The 18,661-nt window shown below is 36.3% G+C and overlaps 1 protein-coding gene across 4 annotated transcripts in view; it reads left to right on the top strand.

Annotated features, from left to right (window-relative positions):
- LOC145673492 (uncharacterized) overlaps positions 1–18,661 on the top strand; it is a 70,299-nt gene that overhangs the window by 11,695 nt on the left and 39,943 nt on the right. The window lies entirely within an intron of this gene.

The raw sequence follows: 18,661 nt of genomic DNA, 5'->3' as shown, positions 1-18,661 counted from the left end.
AGACTAAAGACAAGACGGATCCTTACCTGTAAAGGTGTTGGTAGTTCGAGTTATCCTGGATAGATATTTCTCCCAACTTTTTTTCGAAAGTTCATCAGAGCTGAAGAGGCATTCGTGGCTACCTTTAATATGTTTTGATTGTTGACCATCATTACGTTTAAAGCAGCTTCCGTTAGTTCGTAACTAAGCTGTTCTATTGCTGCAAAGTTAGCGATGAGGTAAATTATAGTTCTTATCTGATTGCTTGTTATAGTCAGAAAAAAATATTTAAATTTGCCTCACTTATTTGGGTTACATGTACGTAGAAACCGGTGATTACATATTGTTCTATAGGTTGTAATGGGTTATAACTTATATAACCCATTATAGGTTACAGGTTATAAGCAAGGTTTGCTGGTTTAAACCATCTGATTTTTTCAACAACAGCAACAACAACAACAACAAAAAATTGTTTCAACCAAAAAAGAAAGAACGAAAAGTGCATTAAATCGTGTGAATTTCACGGTGACGTTTTCACATATCACACCATCTGCATTAGGTTTATCTTCTTTTCACCTTCTAATCAAGGCGTCCCATGTTCATTTTCGGTCGAACCACAACCCTTTTTTCAAGTGTAAAACAAGTAGCGGTTCGGATATCACTTTAAGCGAGAGTCTCTTCCTTGTTAACCTCGGTATTACATAAGGATGTTGAGCCTAAATATACGAAACTAAACCAAATTGTATATTTCTGAATATCTGTTGTTTTATAAAGAAGCTAAGGTTGTTTAAATGTATTTATAGAAATTGGCAAAATGTATTTATAGAAATTTCGACTGCTTTCGGAGCTTCTAACATTAGCTTGGATTGGATTTTCATTTTTAATTTTATTGAATGATATTTACATACTAAATTTGTAATTTAATACCTCGGTTTTAGCGTACTAATTATGATACGTTTCACCGTAAAATTTTAAATGCAAAGCAATAACGGGATGTTCCCGTTATTGCTTTGCATTTAAAATAATAACAGGCTTTTCTCGGTGGCTAAGGTGGGAGGTTTCCCGATGTAAGAAATTTACTGACCGGACCACCCAACTTTATAATGAAACGGGACAGTCCCGATTTCCGAATAAGCGAGTGATAACTTCCAATCTGCTGTTCCAATTCCAAATAGAGGAAAATTTCTCTCGGATGTAAGCCGAGAAGTGGCTTGATTTCCGCTTTAAGCTGATGTGACTCCTTCCAGCATAACCCCGTTGTTGGATAATAACACCAAGGCGAAACAAACTTATTTGTGTCCATATGTAATATAAATACATAGAGTAAATAATTTAAACAAAAAACCGGGCTTAAACCGAAAAACCGTGGTTTCTTCTCATTACTTTCCCAGTTATTTGTGATCTAGTTACCACTATTAATGTCGGGTGAATGAAATATCATAGTAAGATTTCAGATAGGAAACTTATTCATTGTGATAATTATTCATAAACAGGAGATAAAAACAAAATTTAGTTATATGTGATCAGATTTAGTTGGATTATAATAATGCACTAGTTAAAATTTGTATAAATGATTTAATTATTATAATGTAAATAAATGGCAGAGAATTATCTCAAATTGATAGATTTATTGGGAATCATTTATTCGTATTAATCCAGGAGTTCAAAATTGAGATACGAAGTCCTTCATTACTCAAAAGAGCTTTCTTGGTTCTACTATTCTTGGTGAGTCGACTATTTGAATGGTTTACGAATGTTGTGCTTTTGCCAAATATTTTTAAAAATGGAATTTTAAGGGAACCCTACACTAGTTCATAGAGTTTTCATTCGTAATATGAACAAGATTTCCAATAGTCTGGGAAAGTCATGGAACTTCATAATTTCTGGAATAAGATTCATCTTCATACAGAAATATGCAACGAATGCAAATGTTGCGGTGAACTGCTTAGAAGAGAACGTAGGCCATGTAGAGTATGTGATGGTGTTTGTTTATTGTTTTTGTGGTTCATAGATATTCCTTCTAGTAATAAATGTGGCTATTGTCGTGTTTCAAGGCGCGTATGACACACAGTCTTCCCTTTTAGAACATCCGCAGTCTAAACCCTACCCTAAAATAACCACCACCATTACAATTATCGTAAATTTGACTGCTTCATTGAATTTGTTGTTGAAACGGGGCGTCATTTGATATATCGCATGACTGTGTTGGTTTTTGAAATAACGGAAGTTAAATCCAGTATGACCACTACAAGATGGTAGACGACGACTGTAACCACGTCATAGTTTCCCCCTGTCCCCAATACGGATATCATTTTATTTCAGATCCAACCCATATGCAATTCGTAAAATATTAAACTCGGTCCATACCGGATATCATTTTATTTCAGATCCAACCCATATGCAATTCGTAAAATATTAAACTCGGTCCATACCGGATATACACTATAGATATATATTCACTTACGTTTCACAACGAAATATTTCATAAACAGTTACTTTTACGAATAACAATAATAAAACCATTCTTGTAGCAAATTTTCTAATAATTATTTTTGTGGTAGAACTAATAGTTGACAAGATTTTTCACTGAAAACTTTTTTTTTTTTTTAACCCACTATAAAATGTTTGGCAGGAGTCCATTCGATGGAAGCTTTCGATATATTATTTAGAACATCAAGATGAAGACCTAGACAAAAATTCAGTTTTCAGGGAATTTTTCCGTAGTGTGGCATACTGACGGAATGTTTTTTTTTTTTTTTTTTTTACTTAGATCGGCACCCACACATAACTGTTAGTAGCAAACCAAAATTATTAACCAAAAGTTTCTGTAATACAAGCGGCAGAATCACAACCAGGAATAGGAACCAATATGGAAGACCTTAGCTTTACAAGATAGCGTTGGCCTTGGTCATGACTTAATTTGAGACAGCTAGAAATCGTTACCGTGAGAAAGACTTGCACCGACACAAGGTCAGGGCTCATAGCAAGTACTTTTTTTTTCTTTTTTTTTTTAACTAAAAGTTACTTTTTTTCAAATTGGTCACTAAAAGTTACTTTTTTGGGAGGTAAAGTGAATTTTTCGTGTGATTTATGTTTTGCATTGGCAATTTTCAAAGAAAATTATTATAAAAATAAATGGAAAAAGGCAGAAACTTGTTACTCATTACTCTTTTGAAAGCTTCAGTACTTGCTGCCACATGTGAAACAATCAACTTCATTCTCACTTCAGCTTTTATTCTTTCTAAAGCACAGTGGATGGTTGGTGGATGCTTAAGCTCTCAAGGTGAGGTTGAGAACCCTTCTGTGTCTATTCTTTCTTCTATCATAATAGTCTTTTAGTTTTCTCTCGTAGTAGTTAACGCTCCGCTGAACGTTGTGTGTATGTGTTTGTGTGGGTCATCATGTTCGTCTTGTGTTATGCTTCTTGTATATTCTTCTTGAGAGTAGGTGATGAATTTGAATATTTCACGTTTTTGAGAACTCTCAATGCTAAGTTAAATATAATGTCGGGGATGAAGAAATTCGGAAATAGGACCGAACTGGTTCCACTTGCATCTGCTAAGTCTGCTTACCGTAACTACAAAGCATACTTAGAAAACCTAAGAAAGGAAGAAGCTCATAAAGGAGTAAAGAAGAAAAAAATGAAACTAAATAAGAAACAAAGAGAGAGGTGATGGAGAAATTGACAAAGGAAAAAAGAGGCATGAGGAGTTTTTGGTCACTTTTTCGTGTGCTTTTGCTCACTTTTCAACTATTTACAAGAGACCAGACCACTCCTGCAAGGTAGATAGTTTAGCAGCAAATTAAATAAATCAAATTCCTTGCAGAAAAACTGCGTTTATTAGTTCTAGGAATAATACAGGCTCCGCGATCAGTGTGAATGAGTCTCTAATGTTTATAATAAAAAGACAACGTAGGTATCTGCAGATGAAGGAGCGTCTTAATGTCGGAACGTAAGAAAAGTAAATTGTTAGACAACCTTGGAAGGAGTGAATACCATGGTTAGAAAGTTACCTGGTACCTGTGCACGGCCTTTAAGGGTTATAATATGTTATTGCCTTATGCCAGGTTTTAGACCTTGATAGTGTTGTCTCGTAGCCTCTGCCGTTACTAGATCTCGTTCAAAACAACTTGAATAGTCTACAACCCTACCTTGATTTCTGACCGAAGCCTAAAGGATAAGAGAATATGGTCAAAGGAGAAAACCTAGGGTTGACCATACATAGGCAGTTGTCTACTCCACCAGTGTACCGATATCTGCTAGTAACCCTTGGGCACAAAGGTTGCTTGAGATACTGGAGGCACGAAATTATATAGATTTCAAAGTGTATCCCGGTTCAAAGTGACGCATAACACCAATCCACGAGCCAGAAGAAAAAGTGTAAGGGGTGCAGAGATACACTCGACATGAAAGTTCAGAAGTCGGGCATGCACAGTAAGTTGAGACTCTTCAGGTGGAATGAAGAAGATGGGACAATCTCTGGCGGTGATTGGTTTGCACACGACACTAGGTAAAAGTTCATACATGCATACGAAATAAAAACCTCTTCGTGTGCATCAAAGAGGAATACACATCCGTCTAAGATAAGTAAAAGACGAGGGAGGACTAAGTGGGAAGTGCCGAGTAGAGATGTGAAGCGTAGTGCGCATGTGTAGCTTTGCGTTGAAGGATAGTGTGACCTTGTACTGTGTGTGTGTGTGTGTTCACCTCGGGAGAAGTAATAAACAATTAACTATTACAATGGTTATGCAAATAAGTATACAAATGTGACTTTGTCTTGCGTAAAAAGAAAGGATGAAAACAATATAACTAAAAGTTAATCAAATCCTTTTTTAAAAGAACGCAGCACTAATAATATCGCGATGGTTACCATGAAAACACTTTTTATACATATGTTTACATGTATCTTACAAGCTTCTATGTTCTAACTGTCTGAAGGGAAGAAGAAACGCTCAGATACCTTAATTGCGAAGAAAACAACGAAGAGCAACAGAGCAAAAGTTCAAGATTGACGAACTTTCATGTTCATAATACGAATTGCTAGATACAACGGGAGAATAAGAAAAGAAAAGAATTATTTTAATAAGAGTAGGATTTTTTAAAAATATAATTCAGTTGCAGCAAACAAAGAAAGCCACCAATTCAAAACCACCAAGAAATTGAGTGCAATTTGGAGCCACTACAGAACAAAGTATACATATTTATTCTAATTTGATGTGATTAAAGCTGTTTGAATGACGACATCCGGAAAGCATTAACTTTTATTTCAACTTAATGATTATCCTAAGTACCGGTATCACACGAATAAAGTTTGGGGCCGTATCTTTTGTCTGTCTGTCTGTCTTTTTTAAAAGTTTACAGGTAGGTTTTTTCATCATTAAAAACAGTACGCTAAAAATATTGAGAAAGCAAAAACGCAGTAATACGAGGATGGATTAGTAAGTAGCGTACAATTTATTTATTTATTTTTTATGCAATATTACGGTTAGTCGTCAACTTACGAACGAGTTCGGTTATGACTACCCGCTTCTAAGTCGTCCAGCTGGTGACTTATATACATTACAAAATAAAATACTATTTTGGTCAGTGGTCAGCCTACGATTTAGGCTACGCTTATACTGTATCAGAATTCGTACAAAATTCGTTCGTGGTTGAATTATTTCCTTCCTATTCGTAAGCGTCTATGAATTTAATTTTCGTACGAATTAGACTTCGCACGACCAAATTCCGTACAAATTCTCATTCAGTGTAACCGCTACCGTACATGTTACTGTTACTTAATTCGGTCCTCTTCTACCTCTTGGGTATCGAGATTTTCCAGACAATTTGCCACTTGCTTCTGTTTTGCGCCAAATTCTTCACTGTTTTCCATGAAATGTCTCTCTTGAGTCTCTTCTATAGCCCTTTTCGCAGTGTGTCTTGGCCTATCTCTGTCATTTCTTCCCTAATTCTCGTGGTCTTGCTTCCCACACTTATTTTGGAAACTTTCCTCTTTCATCCTGATGATGCACCCTAACCATCAAAGTTGAACTTGTTTAATATGCAACTGTATTGGTTTAACTTTCAATGTTTGCCTGATATTTTGATTCCTAATTCTACCCTTCTTTGTTTTCTTTACAGTTCTTCTAAAAATTTTCATTTCTACTGGCTGTAGTTTTTGTTTGTCTCTCACTTAGTACCCATGATTACACATAGATAAGGATAGGGACGTATGTATATTGATACTTTTATTTTCTGGCTTATTTTTTTCTTTCCTAAGAATCGTCAATTAATGGCGCCATAAAGCGTTCTTGTATTTTGTTATTATTCAGTTCGGTTCTTCTTCTATCTTCCCTTTTTGTTAATGACAACACTCAGGCTATTCATTTGTCCACTTGTTCTAGCTCTTCTCCCCCAGGTGTGTTATACATGGTTTATTTACCCTGCTGATGTTCATTAGTTTTCGACTGTATTTCTTTAATGCCGTCCATTGAAATTGTGAAAAGATATGGTGATAATATTTCCCTTTGCCTTACTCCTGCCGAGGCCCTGAATTATTTGGATCCATTGTTACGTAACATTTGCACTCCTTGTAAAAGCTTTGAATCTCTTTTATCAGCTGTCGATTAACTTTCATTTTCTTCAGGATTTTTCACAGATCTTGCAGTGGGACTTTAGTAAAAGCGTTTTCCAGATCTATTAAGCGTGAAAATCTTGATCGTATTCCAGCTTGTTTTCTTTGATTTCCCTGAAAGTAAAAATATCATCTCGGACTCTCCTTCCTGGTCGAAATCGGCTCTGGCATTATTCTATATTACTTTCGATTTCGTGTCTTTGCCTAATTTCCAGTATTCGTGATTTTTCGGTTTCCCTGAAATACTGAGCAGCAATATCCCTGTATAGTTTTTGCATTCCCTGTTCTTCCCACCTTTCTTGAAGATATGGATTAAGATCGCCACTTCCCAGTCTTCAACTACCTTTCCCTCTTTCCATGCCTTCTGCATGATTTGTAGAAGTGTCTTCTTTCTGTTCCATCATTTAACCATTTCTGGAGTTATATAATCATGTCCTGCCGCTCTTCTCATTTTCATTTGCCTTATTCTCCTTGTTCTTTTGTAATATTTTGATCCTTCGTCTTTGTGATTTCTTGTAAATCTGCTGTTCCTTGTTAGTGATCAGCTTCTAGCAGTTATTGAAAATAATTATTTTATTTTTATTTATTTTAATAGTTCTTTTATTTTTTCATTATTACTTCTGGTTTTGTCAGTATTCTACCTTCCTGGTCTTTTTATGAATTTTAAACGATATTCCTTTTCTTTCCTGATATTTCTTTTAGAACTGTAGACTAGTGTTTCGTTTTCTTTGTAGTTTGTTTCCATTTGTCTGCCAAATTCTGTCTTTTTATTTTTATTTATTTATTTATTTATTTATTTTTGTAAGCTTCTGTGATCTTCATTTTAAATTTCTCTCTCTTTTTTCTTGAATTTTAGAAAGCATCTAAAGTACTACTGTTACGCATTTCTTCTATTTCACTTTCTTCTCTATCAGCCCTAATGTCGCGTTAAGATATTTTCCTGTTTGCTCTTTTCCGCTGTTTGCTGTTTGTTCTACACACTTCTTCCGCTACGGTATTGACATATTTTTCCACTTTTCTAAATCATCTTTCTTGTCAACGATACTTGATTCCTTCAGTTCTGTATCGATTATCTTCTGAAATTATTTTCTATTTGTCTCCTCTTTTAGTTTGAAGCTTTTGGTACGCTTTCTTGTCTCCATATCTGTTTCCGCTCTTTTCCTGTTCTCTCGAAATTATCGTGTCTAAAGGTACCAGTTTATAATCGCTATCAATTTCGGGACCTCGTTTAACTCGAACGTCTCTATATATTTCATGTTGTTTTCGTTTTTGCTTGCTTTCTCCCTGATGAATTTTTAAATTTCTTTATGTATGTAGAATGTATTTGCTACGCTGAGGTTTAGTGGGCAAAAATCCAATAATCTCCTTCTGTTATTGTCTAATGTTTCTTCCGCTTATGCTCCTATTATTCCATGTCATTCTTCGGGTTTGTTAGCAACTGTTGCATTCATGTATCCTAGCAAAATAATATTTGAGTTTATATTTTCAATTGTTCTTTGTAGTATTTCGTAAAACCCACTTCTCTCTCTCTCTCTCTCTCTCTCTCTCTTTCTCTCTTTTCATATCTTCGCCTGGAGCATATCCGATTACTAATGTGAAACTTGCCTTCTGTTCTTCTGTGCTTTGCTTGTATTATCTTTCATTAATAAACTGCCACTTCTGCTCATTTTTATATTTTTTTTATTTTTATTTTATTTTTTTTTACTCCACTGGAAAACGTACTCCACTGAATGCTGCATCGTATGACACAACATTGGCAAAGTTGTATTGTGCACTTTGTGGCAAACGCTTTAACTACATTGTTGAAGTGTCACTCTCCATGACAGTGCACGCTCCAATGTTGTTGCGTGTATTCGTGAGAAATGCGAGAACTTCGGATGGGAGGTGGATGAGCGCGCGACGTAGAGTCCTAATATTGGACCTTCAAACTATTTTTTTTTACGGCTCGAGGAAAAATTCTTGGCCGGCTAACATTTCAGTTTCTATGACGAAGTCACATCGGTTGTTTGCATATGGTTATATTCCCAAAAGGACTTCCGTGAACTGCGAATTGTGAAAGTTCCACAATCGAAAAAAATATATTGAGGAACTTCGCAGCTATGCTGATAAGGAGCTTTAGCCCTTAAGTTACGACGCCCGAACGCCCAGTATGCTTCACGATACGCCACATATTTAAATGATTTTTAATAGTCTGTACTATATGAAACAAAAGCGTAAGTCACGTGATTTGCGCATGTAAAAGATCAGTTTGGTCTTTATCTCTCTCTCGGGGGGCGCGGTGGCTCAGTGGTAGAGCGTTCACCTCCGGTGCTTGGGGTCCCGGGTTCGATCCCAGCTCGCGCCGTGTGGACTTTGTGGTGGACAAACACCGTGCTCGTGGGTTTTCTCGGGGTTCTCCCGTTTCCTCCCACTTTCTTCATTCCACCAGTTCACTCATCTCTCATCATCACCGTCTCCTTTAGCCTAACCGGCATAACCGTGGGACGTAAAACTTAAAGATTTCATTTTTTATCTCTCTCTCTCTCTTTCACACACACAAACAAAAATATAGAACAGAGGTTCAGCGTTTTGTGTATAGTGCATTAGAGATCCTGAGAAAAAAGAAGGGGGAGACGGAAGAAAACACAGGCCACTTCGTGTTTTCCTATCGCACTCACGCTAAAAGCAGGTTCGGCGCTGAACTCATATTGTTTAGTCTACAGGACAAAGACCTGCCCACCCACTAACTTTGGGCGTTCGAATCTTATCGTGGGTTTCCCTTCTGCTGCCTACACTGGGTTTCCCTTCTGCTGGATTTGCTGAAATCAAACACACACAAACGCACGTGATAGGATTTCTTTCTGCGTTTTAATTTAAAAAAAAAATAATAACGAGCCTTTCTTATGTTGATTATATGGAGCCGGAAATAGATATATGACGCTTATCTTATAGGCATGGGTGTTTCGAAGCATGAAGAACATTTTTTCTGCGCAATTAACCAACACCAGCAGTTCTCAGACGAAGAAACGCGAGTATGAAGGACCCACGTGACGACGCGTGATATCACGTCAACCGTACCGGACGATTTACATTTTTTGCGTGATATGACACTCGCCGGTTTTTAAGGGTTAATATGAGCTTTTACTTTGTACGAGATAACGAGAGAAGTTACTGTCGTTCGTAATCATCAGAAACAGATATGCAGCGCATAGTATGTCATGTTAATCTCGAAATGATCTCCCACCATCCAGGACTCTTTGCCAACATTCCTGCTGCTGCGTTATGCCGTGACGATAAAACTCAGGAGTTCTGAACGCAAAGAAGTCCTACAAGTGAGCCTTGTCAAAAAATTTCCCACGGTGGTGGTTGTCCAAGAAATAAAACAGGTGTAGGTAATCTGATAGTACTAAGTCCGGCTTGTATGCCGGATGACAGAGTTTCTCCCCGTCAAGTACCTGAATGGTTTATCTGGTCGTCCAACGCGGGCTTCGTCTGCTGCAAACATTGTGTACCCGTTACAATCGATGTGAGTACAGATCCACAATGATGGTGTAGTCTGGTGGTAGGAGCTCATAATGCACCACATGGCGACTGGACCATCAGAGTAGAGCATGATCTTGCATGAGTGCAAGTCGTCTTGAAATGTGATACACAAGTTCACGTGGTGACAACTAATATCTGGCACTCTTTGAAGTGTCATACTGGACATACTTTTTGTCACTCGCGAATAGTTAATCAAATATGATTGTGTTGCGATGCCGAGGCAGCAACAATAAACAGGCTGTAACTTTTGTTTGCTTACTGTGTTTGAGGTACCTACTTGCTCAATTTGTACGCCTTCCCTATGCAGTGCAGGTGAAGTCTGTTTCTTCGGAAACGTGAAAGCGTTCGTCAGTTGACCATACGTTTGACAACTTTGTTTCTCTGTAACTGGCTTCAGGGCCTAGTCATCAACACATGTGGTCGCCCACTGTTGTGTTCATCACAGAGACGCCGGCTGGTCTGTGTTCGCTCACGGCATCCTTCCCAAATGCCTTACATATTTGACGACTTAATGTGGGTGCTGAGACCCCCACGTGAAGTCATACGCGAACGAATTGTTTCGATACTTCAGTTTCTCTTCGACACTAGATAAGCTATGTTTCGCGTGTGTGCGCAACGTGCCTGTATTGACGCAGATCGATAGCTATCACTAGTTATGACGCAGATCGATAGTTATGTGACTATAGTCACACTAACCCCCGTCACTTTCCCGGTGTGGATGTCACTTAATTTTCTCTCTGTGAGCATTTTATCAAATCTGAAGTCAAAAACTGCAAGAATTCTTTAGGTTACCTTGTGTACATTCTTGATATGTTATCTGTTACACTTCCTAAATTGTTGTTCACGAGTTATGGTTCCATCCTCGTATCGAAAGAGCATATTTAGTTCAAATGACATATACAGAACAGTTTTTTCTGATAGCTCTTCCCCTGATATCCGCTTAGAAATCACCACTTGACCTATTTTATTGTTTTATGGGGAGCAAAAGTTTATTACATAAACAACGTTTTCTGGATTGTGCTTATATATCTAAATAAAATCATGCTGTGATTTTTGCTTAATTTTCCAGTATTTTTGTAAGTGTACACGTTTGTGAAGATTGTGCTTGTTTCATGTTTGTTTTTATTTTCTTTGTAAGCTGTTACTGTAATGTATCTATTCAAGCTTGAAGACCTTTACACCTGATGTGAAGCGTATTTGTTATTGTGTGAGATGCAGTATGTGTGTATTTGTACTCAGTCCGAGCCAAAGATAATTCATTTCTAATGATTCATGTTTGAAAGGAGAGGATCAAACTAGTAATATAATGATTCAGACAGTCTCAAAGAACTATATTTACAAACTCCAAAATCTGCACAGGATTGCCCAATTCAGAGATAAAATTCGCAGACAACAAAGTACTTCAAAACAATTGGTAAATTACTTTTAAAAAAGCTACTTGATTTAATAGTGTCCATATTAAGTATTCATTAAAAAATGCTTATTCCAAAAGCACGTAAAATTGTCTAAATGTGGGCGTTTCGGCAAGAACTAATTTCCTTCTTCAGCATGTATCATTTCAGAAAACTAACGTTTACTGTGGATATCGAGAGAGTGGGTGCAGGGTAGGGGAAGACTGTTAAACAGTAGCATTGATTATAATAAGACAAGTTTTCTGAAAAGATACGTGCTGAAGAAGGCCATAACTTTTGCTGAAATGTTCACATTTAGGTAATTTTGGGGTAAATATTTTTAACTGAACTATTTACTGGTAAACTATTTATAAGATCTAAGTAGCTCAGCACTCGATACGCATATTTGACCATGTTAAAGTTTTTAACAAGGTCTCAGAACCGAGAGTATTCGTGGGTGCGTTTCTAGCCTTCTGTTTTCGCAGCAGATTGTTTTTACCAAAAATCAAGTTTTGACGGCAGAAAATTATAGTGCGATATCTATTCATATATCCTAACGTATAAAACAGTTTTTCATCACGTCAGGCATGGAATATACTGTTGTTGTATGACTTAAAGGCAAAAATAAATATTCGTAGAAAACAAGTCAAGAACTTAAAATGTTTCCGTGAAATGCGAAAGTACAAGGGTAGTTGAGTTCAGTATATTAAATCGAATGCAGACTTTCGTGAACTAACTAACTCTATGGCCTATGTTACCAGAGGTCCAATGCCGCGTTCGCAAAAACTCTCAGTTGATTTCTATTGTTAGCCAACTCAATCCATTTCTGCTTTGTACTCATATTTCTGCGAGATCCATCCAATATTATCCTTCCATCTGCACTTAGGTCTTCATAGTGGGCACTTACGATTGGATTTCCAATTAAAACTTTGAAAGCGTTCCTACTTTCTTCCATTCTGGGTACATGACCTGCCCATCCGAGTCTCTTAGACTTGATGACCCGAACAGTGTTTGGTAAACAGTATAAACTATGCAGTTCCTTGTTATGAAGCTTCCCGTTCCTCTTTGGTCCGAATATTCGTCTCAGGATTTTATTCTCGAATATTTTCAATTTGAGTTCTTCCATCAGAGTAAACGACCAGGCTTCGTAACCATACAGAACAACAGGCATGACTGTCGCTTTATATATTTCAAGCTTCAAATTCCTCGACAGAATTCGCGATGATAGAAGGTTTTGAAGTCATTAAGACAGAATTAGCTACTTTCAGTCGACATTTAATTTCTTCGTGGATATGATTTTGGTCTGTTAATATTGATCCTAGATATTTGAAAGTATCCACTTTCTCGAAAGTATCATTTGATGTTTTGACGCATCAATAATTTGCAGTATCACAATCCCGGCGAATATCCATGTATTTAGTTTTTTCTGCATTTACTTCTAAACCCATGTTCCTGGAAACGTTTAATAAGGCCTCTGCATTTGTTTCTATTGTTCTCCTATCATCCCCTATAAGATTTACTTCATCGGCGTACGTGCATCATAACCTGGTAAATACCATTCAGCTTTAGACCCTGGCTATCATCTTTGATTGTCCTTTAGCGTACTCCAAAATAAAGTTGAATAATAATGGCGACAACGCATCTGCTTGTTTCAGGCCATTCTCGACGTGAAAGCTTGGGGACAAGACTTTTACTATTCAAGCTTTGCTTTGGGATTCATTTAAACACACCTTAATTAATCTATTAGCTTTTCGATATTACAAATTCTATAAGAATGTTGTACAATGTTTTCCTCCTAACCGAGTTGTAGGCCTCTCTAAAATCAATAAATAGTTGATGTAGTATTGTATTCTCACTTCTTTTTCGAGTATTTGTCGAATGGTAAGTATCTGATCGATAGTTGATCAATTTACGCCTAAATCCGCACTGATAATCTACAATAATTTTATCTGCGTATGGAATCAATCTTGCCAATAGTGTTCGACAGGATTTTATAGAATGTTGACACAAGAGAAATGCCTCGATAATTATTTCAATCAGTTTTGTCCCCTTTCTTGTACATTGGGACTGTGATTGATTCTTTCCACTCTTGTGACGATTCCTCATTGTTCCAGATAAGGGGAATGAGTTTGTGTATCTTGTTCCACAACTTTTTCTCTCCAGCTAAAATAAACTCAATCGGAATTTTGTCTACACTCGAAGATTTGTATTTTAATTTCTTTATAGCGATTTGTACTGTGTTCGGCTAGGCTTTGGAATATACACTTCTGCTTTGTGCACTTCTCTTCCTCCGCAAATATTAGTTTTGGCTGCTTGTTAAGCAAATCGTCAAAGTAATCTCTATCTAAGATGCTATCTGTGTCAGTAAGAACTATTCTGTCAACGTTTGTTAATATATAACTGTAGGGTTGATAGCCTTTCTTAAATTCGTTGATACCCTTATACATGTGTCGAATGTTTTTGTTTCTACTATTATCTTAAAGTTCATTAGTTTTAGTTTTCGAAAAGTAGCGTTTCTTTTTTCTAAACGTCTTGGAAATTTTTTGTTTGATGTCATCAAAATTCTGTATCATTTGAATTTTGTAGCCAACGTAGTTTTGCCTGTTCAGTCTCCTCCGGTAGCTTAGTGCATTCCATGTCGAACCATAGTTTGTTCCTGTGTATTCTGCGTGCCCTACTTTTTCTTTTGCTGAAATTTTAATGTTATCCCTAATTTCAACCCAGGTATCGTCAATATTAATGCATTTCGAACCTTCAAAAACTGAGAATTCTTCATATTTCAACTAGCGAAACCTGCGCTCTGTGCACAGCGCATCATTCACATATGAGCATGAATCTCCTTGTCATTCCTCATAATATTTGTACATGTCCCTTTACAGACACAAGTGAAAGACATCTTGATAAAAATCGGCAAGGGGTACCATAAAGGGGAGATTTTTAAAATTATTTTTTCAATATTTCGCACCGTTTGCAAGATTTGAGCCTACCTCCGGTTGGAGTTTCTACTTCATGTATGATCAGTGTTTTCGTTTTTCTAGTATGCAGTATGTAATAAGCAAATACATTACACACACAATTAATTATAATGTCAGTGATATATGGTATTCATTGGGCAAAACACTCCAAACAATAAAGATTCATCTTAAACTGGAGAAATGGTTATCCTTCGTTTTTCATTGTGATTGCCCATGAAACACGCCCGAGAGATATACAACCCCTGTATACAGGTATATGGTGTTGGAATGCATATCTCGTAAGATATGGTACTTTCATTTAAAAAAAAATCAACGCTTTCAGTGTACCCCTAAAAATGTAATAAAGAAATAAAGGTCTTTTTTTTTTTTTTTTTTTTAATATTCAATTACAACTAAACAATCTACACAAAATTTGCAATCGATCAGTGAAAACGGCATCTTGCTAGAGCCTATGTCTTCCAAGAACTCACTGTTGAAAGGATTGGCCATGAACATATGAACGTCCACAAACTTTTCTAGGATTTTAATATATAGATCTGGTATTCTCCTCTCGTCTGGTTATTCTCTAATTTCCTTAAATTAAACCTCTCGGTTGTAAGATGTTGAATATTTCCTTTTCAACGATAATGTCTCTCATTATTGCTGCTACCAGGTAATGATCTGTGTCAGTCAGCTCCTCTGAACGACCGAACATCAATAATGCTAGATCGTCTTCTTCTATCTACTAAAACGTGATCAATTTGATTATGTGCTTTCATCTAGTGAGGTTAAAGTATATTTATAAACGTTGCGATGTGCGAATTTTGTACTCTTGACGATAAGGTTTTTGAATGTTGCAAAGTTCACGAGTCTAACACCGATGTCATTACTTTTCTAAAGCAAACTTTCATTTCCTATAGTTGGTTTGAAAATAACCTCTAATCCTACCTTCACATTAAAATCTTCTAATAGAATTTTCATATGGTATGGCAGGAGTTGGTCCAATATCCGTTCTACTTCTTCGTAAAAACTCTTTTATATTGTCATCTTTTGTTGCGGCTTGTACATTTAAAAGAACACCACAGACTTTCTTGAACTATGTTGGCATACTATATTTCCGATAACTTTGCTACGGTTGTAGAAAACAAACTGTTAAAGATACGAGCAAGACGCTATGCTTTTAGTGAGTAGAGGACAGAGATGCTCATCCTTCTCTGTAAAAAAGGAAAAAGAACTCAGTAGGTTGTACGATAAGAGACATTTCAAGGTAACAAAAAAGAAAAAGTTACTGCAAACCACAGGTCTAGATATTTGCTAGTGATATAGTGTCTATAAAATACGTGATAAATCAGATTTTGTGGAAATAGAGTTACCTCAGATTCCAGGGTCGATTTCCAGTGTTAGCTCACGTGGTTCACAGATCCCACGTTAAGCCGTAAGTTCACGTCTCATATAGCCTAAGAGAAACGCGAAACTCCAATCCAATCAACGTAGCAGTTGACTGCGCAGATTGATCTATTGTTAGTTGAACACACAAAATCTTCTGTGTTGAGACTTAAATCAATTTACTCGTTTATACTTTATGCTACATTGATTTAAGTTCTGATATTTACCTTCGCCGGATTCTAAAGCATTACGTATTCCAAACGGAGAATTGCATCAGCATGAACGTTTGTTAAACTCCAGATTTTGATAACGATGTACAACGCCAGATCTCGGACAACGCTCCATTGACGTCTAAGTAGTGTTGCATACGTTTCCGGAATTTCAAATGCATATTGACGATCTTCCAGTGAATGTCCAATTACCATGGAAATTTTCTCTTTCACGTCATGTACATTTAGAAGTTCCTGAGCCCACATTTTAATTATAGCATTTCAACCTACAACCAGCAATCTTAGAAAAGCAAATCTGTACATGTTGACAGCCCCCTGCATCTAATCCTCTGCTCATCAAATTGTTAGTGCATATAATGTCTAACGTTAGGGCGAAATGGGAGAAGTTGTACATCTTGAAAATAAATAACAGTAGTATTCCCTGACTGTTTAATCCTGGAAACACAAATTTTCGCAACATTTGCAAGGGTACACTTCCATTGACAGTGTTCTTCGAAGAAAATTGACTCTAATGGTCAATTCACATACGAACTTCGAGTCTTCCATTCATGTGCTCTCCAAACTCGTTCGAACGCTCCTGTCCTCAAATACTACAATAATAACTGTTCATCTTATAAGAAGAAAGTAAATTCCAGTTATTGGAACTGACAATAAAAGATAATGTTAAGGACGCTTTAAAGTACAAATGTTTTCCCATTATAATAATTTATACAGACATGGGTGAAACAATAAATTCAGTTAGCAAGACTTTGTCCTATATAATTACAGTTTTAACAATTGTTGGTTGCACTGCTGCGCCGGTGAGAATGGCTTCAGATCTTCCTTATTATCTTTTTCTAGTCAGACGTTAAAATAGCTTACTTCCCAAACGTTTACCCATAGTTCTGTTCTAGCCATATTAAACCAACTAAATTGTCCTTAGATAGTTTCATTTTTCTTTCCGACGCAAATTATTGTGTATCTGCTTTTTCAGAAGCATATAAGAAATGAAAGTTGAAGATGTCTAGAGGGAGAGAAAATGAGAGAAAAAAAATAAATAAACAGTAGTATCCATTATGAAAAGTATAACGTGTTTTCCTATAAAAGTTAAACACGTCTGGTGTCGAGTAAGAATACTCACGCAAATAATTAAATATATATATATATATATATATATATATATATATAAGGAACCGAGTGATACTGAATTTTATGGTGTAACTAGCAGCGTTCACCCCGCTTCGCTGGGGTCACCCCGGAACGCAATAAACTTTGTTACTTAGATAATTTTTACTTTTTCGCTTTCAAGTGATATGATAAAAACCATAGAAGATTGCAGTAAATGTTAACATTATATCGCCTGTCATTTATGTTAACCCGCCGAGTGACACGGTCATGTGGGTTGCATATAAATACGGTTAGATTTAGCTATGATGAGCTAACAAAGGATTTGTACGTTATGGACACTTGAATGGTCAATTATCTCAAGACACTGGTAATTGAAAATTAAAGTGATATGATAAAAACCATCTAGGGTCCAAATCTTAATAACCCCCCAAAAATGAAAGAAATTGGTTCAGCCGTATTAGCGTGATGAGCTAACAAAGGATTTGTACGTTCTCTTTTATATATATAGAGTTCTCTTTTATATATATAGATTAATATTACGTACGAATTTTTTTATAATCACTAAGAATCAGTTGAGATGGTTCTTCTAAATAAAATACTAAATTTCAATATTCACTGTGCAACTTTAATAATCATTTCAAGAAAAGAAAATCCTTTTAACATTAAACTACATCCAAATTCATTAAATCCTGAAAGTGGAACTATGGAAAACTGTTCTTCAAAATACGAAAAAGTTAACCATTAAATAGAAAAAATAGAACTCCAATAGTCTTATTCACTGAATAACAACAGTTTCTTATTGTATTTCACTACCAGAATAAGTTGCATATAGTTCAATTAAACATAAAAATGCCTGCTTACCCGGATATCTATAATATTGGGTAGTTCACAGAATTTATCAGAAATTACGAATGCTTCCCTGGGTATCTTCCACATGAATTTCAACCATGGAGGTGTTGCCTAAACTTCAGTATCAGAATTACGATTTTATAAATTGTAACTTCACACTATAACTTTCTGAGCACCACAATTCGGAAGTTAATACAGAGTGATCTGTTACTTAATGTTAGTATTTTAGACGAAGATATCTATAACTTTATGGCCATTTTAACTGAACCGACTTCCACGTCAGAAACTAGCACTGTTTTCCTCATAGAGAAGGACCATACCTTCACCTCGGTTATTCTATAGACATCTATCTTTCTGGTCAGGTGTCCCAGAAAACGTAAGTTTTAATAGTTACACAAAATCCCGCTGTGAATTCTTGGGCGCTAATAGTAACTTTTTTAAAAACTATTTTTAAACAATGAAAAACAGACTATTTCTTTAACATCTTACAAAGGCCTGGGACCTACGGCATAATTCTGTAATCCTGTTCACTTTGAAAGTGACGTAATGTGGTGGAGAAAGCTTGTGCATTCCGGGTAATGTTGCGTGAAGTAACTGCACCAAATTCAAGTTGTCTGGAGTCCACATAA

The sequence above is a fragment of the Thermobia domestica genome, chromosome 16, assembly GCF_964235325.1.
Source record: "Thermobia domestica chromosome 16, izTheDome1.hap1.1, whole genome shotgun sequence".
NCBI classification, from domain to species: domain Eukaryota; kingdom Metazoa; phylum Arthropoda; class Insecta; order Zygentoma; family Lepismatidae; genus Thermobia; species Thermobia domestica.
Note: the sequence above shows the minus strand (reverse complement) of the source record. Positions and strands in the feature narration are given on the sequence as shown.